Source organism: Enhydra lutris, unplaced genomic scaffold, assembly GCF_002288905.1.
Source record: "Enhydra lutris kenyoni isolate GAN:26980312 unplaced genomic scaffold, ASM228890v2 scaffoldscaffold17, whole genome shotgun sequence".
Lineage (NCBI taxonomy): Eukaryota > Metazoa > Chordata > Mammalia > Carnivora > Mustelidae > Enhydra > Enhydra lutris.
Genome location: NW_019154101.1, coordinates 21929006 through 21935271, shown reverse-complemented (window position 1 = coordinate 21935271; position 6266 = coordinate 21929006). Strand labels below are relative to the sequence as shown.

The 6266-nt window shown below is 42.4% G+C and overlaps 1 protein-coding gene across 2 annotated transcripts in view; it reads left to right on the top strand.

Annotated features, from left to right (window-relative positions):
- The first annotated feature begins 5471 nt into the window (after positions 1 to 5471).
- The window catches only part of LOC111147650 (ethylmalonyl-CoA decarboxylase 1), a 75793-nt gene continuing 74998 nt past the window's right edge, over positions 5472 to 6266 (top strand). The window contains exon 1 of one of the 2 annotated variants that reach the window (XM_022503847.1): positions 5472 to 5597. The gene's annotated coding sequence lies outside the window, so the exon portion shown is untranslated. Of the gene's footprint in view, positions 5598 to 5774; positions 6019 to 6266 lie in introns of those variants that run through there. The other variant, XM_022503844.1, reaches the window with a different exon arrangement.

Genomic DNA, 6266 nt, shown 5'->3' with positions numbered 1-6266 from the left:
TTTTGTTGAACATCTCCTTGAAAAGAAATATCTACACTTTAGCTGAAGCATCTTGAGAGCGTATGGCTCTCAAATATCCTACTCCAGAGCTAAGTGAATCTAGGAATGAAACCATACTTCAAAAAGGGCCTTTTCCGGGGCACCTGGGTGGCTCAGTGGGTTAAGCCTCTGCTTTCGGCTCAGGTCATGATCTCAGGGTCCTGGGATCGAGTCCCACATTGGGCTCTCTGCTCAGTGGGGAGCCTGCTTCCCTCTCTATCTCTCTCTCTCTCTGCCTGCCTCTCTGTCCACTTGTGATCTCTCTCTGTCAAATAAATAAAATCTTAAAAAAAAAAAAGGGCCTTTTCCATAACAGCTGAGAAACAATTAAGTGCCTTCAAATTTCAGATGTGATTAAGTTCATACATAATGATTTAGTTGGTCAGTATACTTTCTGGGTTCTGACTATTAGGTTAAAAGAACAAAGTGAATTGCCACTTTTTTCTCCAGGCATTCTGTCTAGTTGGGAAGTCTTGTTGTATCTAGAAGGCATAGTTTCACTCTGGCCATAAATTTTTGGACTATCTTGGGCCAAGAACTATGCAGACCATCCAGGGTAATCTTTCTATCTCAGGATTTTTTTTTTTCAAGATTTTATTTATTTATTTGACAGATCACAAGTAGGCAGAGAAGCAGGCAGAGAGAGAGGGCGAAGCAGGCTCCCCGCCAAGCAGGATTCTTTTTTTTTTTTTAAGATTTTATTTATTTATTTGACAGATCACAAGTAGGCAGAGAAGCAGGCAGAAAGATAGGGGGAAGAAGGCTCCCCGCCGAGCAGGGAGCCTGATGCAGGGCTCCATCCCAGGACCCTAAGATCATGACCTGGGTCGAAGGCAGAGGCTTTAATACACTGAGCCACCCAGGCGCCCCTCTATCTCAGGATTCTAAACTTAGTTATTTACAAAGTCTGTTTTGCCTGCCAAGATGATTTATTCAGTTTCTAGGGATTAGAAATGAATGGACTTGAGTGTTGCCATTATTCTGCTTACCACACAAGCACTATCTGCTAAAGGGTAAATACAACTTAGTAAAAATGTTTTCCGTTTCCCTATCATTTGAAATATTCATAGTTGGAGATGAAAACTGATTTCAAAAAAGTAACCAAATCAAATATTGATATTGCCATTTTAATGGAGTTCAAAAATTTTATGTATTTTAGATATTCTGAAATTAATTTCAGAGTAAAGAGTATATATTATATGAATGTAAATGATTTAAACTCCCCTAAAAGGTAAAAACTCTTAGATTGAATTAAATGCTGCTTATAAAAGGCACATCTTTAAAAAGTGAGAGAATATTAGCAAATCATTAAACATCAATTTAAATACTTACCAGTGTGGGGGCGCCTGGGTGGCTCAGTGGGTTAAAGCCTCTGCCTTCGGCTCGGGTTGTGATCTCAGGGTCCTGGGATCGAGCCCCGCATCGGGCTCTCTGCTCCGCAGGGAGCCTGCTTCCTCCTCTCTCTCTACCTGCCTCTCTGCCTACTTGTGATTTCTCTCTGTCAAATAAATAAAATCTTTAAAAAAAATAAAAATAAATAAATACTTACCAGTGTGGAGAAATCTTTATGTATTTTATTTTGCTAAATATTACATAGATTTTATAGGTATATACATACATATATGAATGTGGACATACAACTAGATACACATTCCCATAGATAGAATATATCAATCTATATTTTAAAAATATTCTCGAATATTAGTAGTTATATCTATGTGATAGGTTTTTTTCCTAATGCCAACCTTCTTTTAAAAATAGCTGGGAGGAGGGACGCCTGGGTGGCTCAGTTGGTTAAGCAGCTGCCTTCGGCTCAGGTCATGATCCCAGCGTCCTGGGATCGAGTCCCACATCGGGCTCCTTGCTCATCAGGGAGCCTGCTTCTCCCTCTGCCTCTGCCTGCCATTCTGTCTGCCTGTGCTTACTCTCTCTCCCTCTCTCTCTCTCTGACAAATAAATAAATAAATAATCTAAAAAAAAAAAAATAGCTGGGAGGATACCAGGGAGTATCTCTTTACTATTTAGGAAGTGAGGCAAGCAAAAATGGTATTCAGCATTGGTTTTGCAGCAAGTTATTGTAGAGGAAGCCTGCACCCTGAGCAACAAGAGTGGCACTGCCATCTCCTTCCCTGGGAATTATACTCCGCATCTCAGCATCAAGCTGCCTTACCTTTGAACTGTATTTGTGAACATCTGTGATGATGTGGGGCCATGAGCAAATGGTCAAGATATAATTCCTTTTTTTTAAATTTTTTTTTAGATTTTTATTTATCTGAGACATGAGACAGAGAAAGAGAGAGAGAGCATGAGCCAACTGGGGGAGGGGCAGAGGGAGAAACAGACTCCCTGCAGAGCAGGGAACCCAAGGTGGGACTTAATCCCAAGATCCTGGGATCACGACCTGAGTTGAAGGCAAACACTTAACCAACTAAGCCACCCAGGCGCTCTCAAAATAGAATTCTTGACATTATCCATGCAAAAGGTGCTTTTATTATGGCATGGGGACAGGACCCATGGGCACAAAGAGATGTAGTTTTGCTGTATGAAACTGATGGTTATATGCTTAGTGGTCAAGAAGCAGGGGACATGCAGGGAGTATTAGATCATAAAATGTCTTCCTCGAATTTCTAATCATAAAACTACTTTTGTAGGATTTCTCTGGTGCTTATCACTCAGTTTGATTTTTAACTATCAGTGAGATGTTCAGGCAGTCATAAGGGCCTTTAAGAATGGAGCAACCAGTAAATATTTGATCCATAATAGAACTATGCAGGCTATAGGTCAACCTTCTGGACTAAAGGTGAACATTTTTCTGCTCCTGTCCCTCATGATGGGCTTTATCTCAATTATATTGTGCATCTGTTAAGAAGATGTGTTCTAAGTATCAAAAAAGCCTACAAGAGGTTATATTTTGGGTCTGGGGTTGCTCAAAAATTTTTCCATAAATTAATAGTAATTTCTTCTTTGCTTTATGCCATTTTGCCTTAGGAAAGGTTTAATGGTAACTTTTAGATAGTGGATGATCTCTGTATTGAAAAGTTTTGACTATAAAACATGATATGGAGTAAAAGGAAGAAAGCAGTTTAAAAGTCAAGTGAAGGAAGGGGAAAATACCTGGATATGTATTTCATAAAAAAGCAAATGATTAAAGAAATTGTCATCCAATATTTGTTTATTGAGCCAGTAGTTAAAAAAATAACTCAGTAGGACCTGCTAATATTACAGTGCATTACCTTTTATTTTGTGGTGTGGCATACCATTATTAGAGTAAAATGTATTTTGACACTAGGTTGTATGTGCAAGTACACTGAAATGCTATACATACAGATGAACAATCAGAATGCTACTGGAAAAGGAAAAAAGAAAGACTAAGTCTTGAAGTAGAAAACCTTTCCCTTTTTCTACAGGATATGGGAAGCAAGTACCAGATATTTTGGTCTCAGCCCTCCCAGCTCCCACCTGCTTGTACTTACTAAACTTTGTTAAATTCTTTTGTGTGTGTGTGTGTGTGGTTTAACCTCAAAATTGTTTCCAATTTATGGGCTTGACACCAAGACCTGGACTTTAGTGCCCACTCGTTTATACTTACTAGCTTTTGTCTTATATTTTCCCCTAAGCTCTTCTTTCCAGCTTTCTCTTTGACTCAGGCAAAGGAAACTCTCCCCAGGGGATGGGGACCACCCAGACAAGACCTCCTGCCATCCCACCTGCCCAGACCACCCCCACCATTTAAGCTAAATCTGATTTGTGCCTACACAGATGGACTATGGAGTGACCTCTAGAATGACCTACAATGATCTTTACCTTATTATAATACTAATCTACACCCAAGAATAAGCCTCAGCCTTATCTGCATAACACATAATGTATAGGCATGTTTCCTTAGGCTCATACATGACCTTATGCCTGCCTATACATAGGATGACAAGGCTTCCCTATCTAAATATTCATCCTAACTCTAAACAAAAGGAATCCATTTACCCTCTCTCAGGGAATCAATGGCTTTGGAAGCCATTCCCCACGATCTCATTTGCTGCAAATAAGTTTTCTTTGTGTGACAATTCAACCTGTGCAGTTTCTAATTCACCAAAGAGAGAACTCATGTTGGTTCAGTTACACTACCCAACATCACCAGACACCTCATTGTAAATTCCCATTCTCTCCTGTTACACTTGCACACCTGTGGGTAAAAAGGCACTACTTAAACACTACTGAAAAAAGAAATGCTGTTTTATCTGTTAGCATATTAGTGATAGGACTGAAAATGCATAAACGCCCTCTTTTGGGGCCACCTTCCTTGAATTTTCACTAGTTGCCGACCTCCTTTGTCTCCTCCAAATCCCTAAGGTGCTTTGGACCTCTTTTGATAGTGTGTGTATTCTAAAAACTTTTAAAACATTGTATCTCCTCAGCTTGTTGGTAAATTCTCACAACTAGCAACTGAATGCTGGCAAAAAGACAAGGCATGAGTTAGTATCATCCCTAAAGAAATGCTTTGAACTTAAGAAAGACACCCTCAGGGGAATCTACACAAAAATGTTAAAGGTCAAACCTCTTAGCCACCGCTGCCATCCTTGGAAAGCTGCAGTCCCATACACCTATATAAAGAACTTGTGCAGTACCATATATCCACATACAAATTTATGGCATAAACAATACATCTAGTTACCCCCACTCTACAAACTAATTCTCCCAAATCACCATTTAATCAAGCGAATTTCCTGCTCCAAAGTGTAATGGCTGCTCATTTCATATTAAACTGAAATGAAATACTTTCAATATTTGGATTTCTTCCCATCGGTCCAAACTTGGTTCTCATTTCTTCCCTACTATCCACTTCTCCATACCTTAAAACTTGCTTATCATCTCCTCTTCTTGGTACTTTCTGTTCCTCCCACCAGATGTTCCCTTATTTACTAAGATCTATATATTCCGAAACTCCTTTTGACAAAACGACCCCAATCCCAGGGAAAAATGGCCTTCCTTTGCAGCTGTCTTCCAAAGACAGTCCTGTTTGCTCCATAGGATAGGTATTGGCACAGAATTCTAGGCCTTCTGAGCCTTCCAAAAATCATATCACACGCAGGGCATATGTTGAGTAATCGTTAAAAAAAAAAAAAATTGAAGAAGAAGAAGGAAGAGGAGGAGAAGGAGGAGGAGGAGGAGGAGGAGGAGGAGGCGGCAAATACTTCCTCCGTTCAGTGACGCAGAAAAAATGTTCAAGAAGTAAAAGCTTTTGGTACCTTCCTTTCCCCTTCTGTTTCAAAATGCCCCAACCTAGCTTTCTTCTCCCTGCACTCTTCCCACGTATACAGGATGCCTGAAAAATAAACGCAGTCCGCAGGCTTCGCGGGACCAGCCCTTAACTCTGTGTCACAAAACCGAAAACGCGAAGCGGATCCTTTAACTCCAAGTTCCCTCACGACCCAAGGGAGGATCTACACAGGCCCTCCGCAGCACGGGAGAAGGGGTCCTCCGCGGCGCGGCGGGATTTCTGGGATCAGGCACGGCGGCTGGACATCAGAAAAGGGCTCCGGCAAAGGAGGAGTGTGGGACAGGTAAAGAAGCCGCGAACAGGAACCAGGACTAGAGACAGGGGAACGCACGCGGCGGAACGAAGGGAGGCTCCGGCGGAACGAAGGGAGGCTCCGGCGGAACGAAGGGAGGCCCGGTTAAGGGGGAGGAGGGGGGAGCGGAAGAAGGGAGCGGAAAGCGGAAGATCTGGGGAGAGAGGAAGGGGTAGCCGCCCGTCCTGCGACGTGCCGGAGTGAGCGGCCGCAGGACCGTACTTGCAGTGTCATACGACAGAGGACTCTAGCTCGTCGCTGTGTAGTGGACTTTAGCGCTTCCCCACACGAATTCCGAGCAGAGATCCGCCCGGGCTCTGCGGCGCGTTCCGTGTGAGGCCATCGCGGAGGCCCACTGCCCTTTGCTGGGCGTGGGGACGAAGTTCCCAGAGCCGCGCGCAGACTTTGAGAGGTGAATGCGGGCGGCGGGAATGAGACTAAAACTGTTCTAAGGAACGGGGCCAAGTGTCAAGATGAATGTGTTCAGAATAGGGAGGCGTGATTTCAGCACACTGATTTAAATTCTAAATACTTTCGAGGTCCTGTGCTGGGTGGGTGAGGTCTCCGAGGACTTGTGAATTTGTCCTCTCTGTGTATTACTTTGCTTATTTAACACTTAAATTATTTGTTTGGTGCATTCGACTTTTCAACAACAAAAAA